The following is a 4,853-nucleotide window of genomic DNA, read 5'->3' on the forward strand; positions in this document are numbered from 1 at the left end:
CCCACCCACCCCCCACCCCCTGAAAGAACAGTTATTTAAACAGTTGAACAAGTGAATTACTAAAAGGGGTAGTGAGTTGTTTGTGACAATCACAACTCTGCTACTTATAAATATTTTCTCCATTCTAAGTTACGTGACATCGTTTGACGTGTCATAAAAAAAATTTAAAAAATGGAAGATTTTCAGGAAGAACATTTGATATAGGCATTATACATAAACATGTCCTTTAATTTGGCTTCAACTGACATGTATGTCGTTCAGATGTGCACAAATAGACACTTAAACTTGTATATATAATTGAATAAGTAGACACACACATCCTACGTGACATAATACACATAGAACGTCACGTAGGATGCAAATTGACCATGTAGGATGCCACATAGGATGTATATGTCTACTAATTGTTCAATTTTATACAAGTTTAAGTGTCTATTTATACACATCTAAAATTGGAAGACATATATATCAGTTATAACTAAGTAAAAGGACATGTTTATGTATTATATATCAAATAAAACTTCTAGTAGGTTTGGGGAAATAGCCTTTTGTAATTTTGTAGTTATGCTATTGCTATTTATAGATAAAAAGAAAATTATAATGATTACTAGCTTCATCTTTCATTTGAATTTGCCTATTGTTTGATCATTATTATGTTTTTTTTTTTGAGGAATTCCCTCCTTGTTTATAGGTATGATTAGTAGTTATTATAATTATAAAGGAAACAAACTTGTGTTATATTTTCCTCCTATAAAATGATGAACTATAAAGAATCATTAATTCACATGCCTTACTTAATACTTTATGATCGAAAAATTCATCTGGAGCCGACCCCTTTAGGTTAATTGGAGAGAAGTGTGCAAACAACTAATTTTTTTTTATCATAATTTAAGTTGCAGTCGAAGTTTATTAATTTATGTAAGTTTTGCTAACACGAAGCTAACTCTGGGCTATTTTGGTGTACATTGATTGTGTATTTGTGCCTAGGTTCTTGAGCTCAAAAAGATCTATCCAAGTGGATTTTCATGTTTGGTTCAAATCTCCAAAAAAAAATGTTTTTTTCCTTTTTTTCTTTTTAATGTTATTATTGGGTTGGAAAGGTGGATTGATGACAAAAATGTGAAAAAGTGATGAAAATTGTAATGGTATTACAAGATTATAATTTCAATATTAGTTTTAAATTTGCTTGAGTTTGTCCAAAAACATATTGTCTTTCTTTTTTCTAATTTGTCATTATTAGTTTTCATGAAATAATTAAAAATATAATTCAAGAGCCAAAACTTTTTGACTCTTGAAGCTTGTCTAAACAAGAACAACAATTAACATGAAGATTAATATGTATAATTGAAGTGTCAAAACACTAAAAGAGATGGTCAAGGGCACTTTGAGTGCAAATCTTGGCTAGCATTTTATATGTCTCCTCAAAAAGATTACTGCCTCTGTCTCAAATTAACTATCGTGAATTTTTAAAATAATTATCTCAAATTATTTATCATTTTAAAATTTTAATGTAAAATTTATTTATTTATTTTCATATTACTCTTAGTAGTAATTATTCTTGAAAACAACAAACATTATAATTATAGGGATATGATACATAGATAAATTAAATATTATATAAAATAAGCTTATTTCTTAAAACATAATTAAGGATAAAATAATTAAAATTCCTCCTAATATGTTTTTAAGGAGTGTATAAAAGAGAAAAATGACAAATAATTCAAGACACGGAGTAATTAGTTAATTAATAAATAAATATAAGAAACATTTATTTTTATTTTATATAATTTATGTGGAGATCTCTTTTTGTTCTCTCACCTAAAGGTGACTTTATTTATTCAAAAAAATAAAGGGGACAAGAGGGGACAAAGATGTGAGATTGGTAGGGCTCATTTTCACTAACCAATATAAACAAATCAAATTTGTACATTCTTGATGCTTTTATATAATAAAAAAAATATAAAAGCAAAGTAATAAGATCCTATTCTTTTCATTATTTTGTTGTACCCTACCTGCAACTTGACCATGCATTGTTGGAAATAAAGTTGATGCCCATTTCCACTACCAACTTTTTGGGTCCCATCTATTCGGTGCCGAGCTATTTTTATTTAAGGGGAGTTAATTGATATTAATAGTAAAGTTAGAATTTTCACAAAGAAATTTATAATATAAAAAGTAAACTCATAAAAAGGCCCAAAGAAAATAAATATATAGTAGTATATATGTAAAAAGAATTTAATTAAGCTATAAAGTATAACTTTTGTACGAAAGAATGTGAATTAACATTCTTTGAATACATGTAGCAATGCCACTAGTCGATATTCTTTCGTAGAAAAATTACATTGTTTATATAATTTTTTTCTTTTTATTTACATATACACTATACATTAATTCAATTACTTTGTAAAAATTCTAGCTTCACCAAGACAAGAATTTTAACATTGGCAATTTAAAGGAATGAAGTTTTAAAGATAATATAGATATCAAACAAGATAACTCACTTTTTGAGGTATAAAGTTAGCTAGTACTACTCTATATAATTGGTTCATGAGAAAATGTTTGCTGCATTTTGAGTTATTTTTGGTTTTTTCACATGGTAGTATGAATATTCGTTGGAGTTTTCACTAATTTGAATTGAAGTTACTTAAAATTTGTTAAAGGAAAACTTTTTCTAATAATTTTTTTTTATATATATATTAAAAGTTAAAGCCTCCATATGAATTTGACTTTAGACCACCAATTTATTATAGCCACCCATGATTATAGGAGATCATATTCTCAAAGTTTTCAATTGCCAAATATAGTTACTATATTTTTAAATAATATACATAGATAGTTTAAAGACTTTTTTTTTTACAATACTTGTGTAATTTCATCAGTATAAAGATTCCCCTCTCTATTTTTGACACGTTATTATATCAAGATTGAGTTATTTGTTATTGTCTATCAAGTTTAGGTGATGAACTTAAAAAATATATATACAACCAATACGATAAAGTTAATTCTAGTTATAAATATTTGCATGCTAGATGAATTTTGGGGTGGAGCTAGAATATGGAAAGTGAGTATGACAAATTATGTAGTCCTGAGTCAAGGTTGGTCTCGGATCTCGGATCGAAGTTGAGGACCTAAAGCCTGAACCTCAATAAATGATAAGGGAGGAATGGACCTAAGCAAAGAGTGGGAGTGGGATGGGGTGGAGGGGAGGTGAACCATGTGAATTGATAAAAAAAAAATTGTGTTAATGTAATTATTTATCTTTTGCTCGTCAAGTTATTGTTTAAATAAAATTTTACATCTTATCTTAAAATGTAATAGTACAACTGCCATCTTAAATTCCTGAATTTGCCTCTGTCAATAGTCAGTAATTCAAAAAGTCCAAAATTTGCTATGGGTTATCTTAAAAAGCAACAGTACACCCGTCGTCTTAAAATTCTGAATTTGCTTCTGTCAGTTAGTACTTTAAAATGACCACATTTTTGCTATGAATCATCTTAAAAAATAATAGTACACCCGTCATCTTAAAATCCTGAATCCGCCTCTGTCATTCAGTAATTCAAAAAGACCAATATTTTGCTATGAATTATCTTAAAAAGTAATAATACACCCATTGTTTTAAAATTCTAAATTCACCTCTGTTCAATCAGAAATTCAAAAAGACCAAAATTTTGCTCTGGCAACCCATTGTATAGTTACTTAACTCATGCACCACTTGAGCAGCATATCGCATCAACGTTGAACTAACTTTTTTTTTTTCCTAAAGGAGTTGACATTTATTTTGGATTAATTATGCTAGGTATCATATATATATTCCAAAATAAATGTCAACTCCTTTAGGAAAAAAAAAAGTTAGTTCAACGTTGATGCGATATGCTGCTCAAGTGGTGCATGACATTTATTTTGGAATAATTATGCTAGGTATCATATATATATATATATAAAAGAACCCTATGCCCACCTACGTAGCGGCACCACAAATCAGAATTTCCTTTTAAATTATTTATTTTCAAATATAGCCTTCCCTTTCATAAAAACTTGTGACTTTTATAAAGAGTTGTGAATTTTATGAAAAATTGCAACTTTTATGAAAGATTGTGACCTTTTCGAAGGGTTGTAACTTTCCAAAGAGTTGGGAATTTTATGAAGAGTTTCCACTTTTATGAAATGTTGTGACGTTTATGAAAGGTTGTGGCATTTCCGAAGGGAGGTTGTGACGTTTATGAAAGGTTGTGACCTTTCTGAAGGGTTGTGACCTTTTCGATAAGGTACAATAAGCATTTGTTCACACTATCCTTTGTTGTCTATAAATAGAGAGATTTCCTCTCATTTTAAAACAAAGAAAATTTTGAACTTTTTCTTATTCTTCTTCTGCACAATTAAATATTCGTGGACTTTGCTTCTGTTGAGTGGCGTACTGACACCATTGTATTTGTATCAATACGTTGGTGAATAAAATTGTTCCATCCTGCGAGGATCTAATTCTTTAAACCTCAGGTATTAGAGGGAATAATTTTTTTAAGGGGACACTGTGCATTTAGTGGACTCGATTTCTTCGTTTCTATTTCATTCTATTTTTACATATCCTGGTATGTTTTTTACAGTCATTAATTTATACTTATGATATTAATTGTTGCTTTTGAGTACATGTTTTAAACTCTGTTGTTTATGTTTCTGCAAAATTATTGTCTCCGATTATATTGAACGTATACACATATAGTAGGTATATTCATTGTGCAGAAAATAGTTATTGTACTCAGTTCCAAGAATTCATATTTTGATATTCTATATAAAATTATATAACTTAAAAGTACTATATATAAGCTTACATATTATCTATTTTTACATAGATATGA

The sequence above is a fragment of the Solanum tuberosum genome, unplaced genomic scaffold (genome assembly GCF_000226075.1).
Source record: "Solanum tuberosum cultivar DM 1-3 516 R44 unplaced genomic scaffold, SolTub_3.0 scf00272, whole genome shotgun sequence".
NCBI classification, from domain to species: Eukaryota; Viridiplantae; Streptophyta; class Magnoliopsida; order Solanales; family Solanaceae; genus Solanum; species Solanum tuberosum.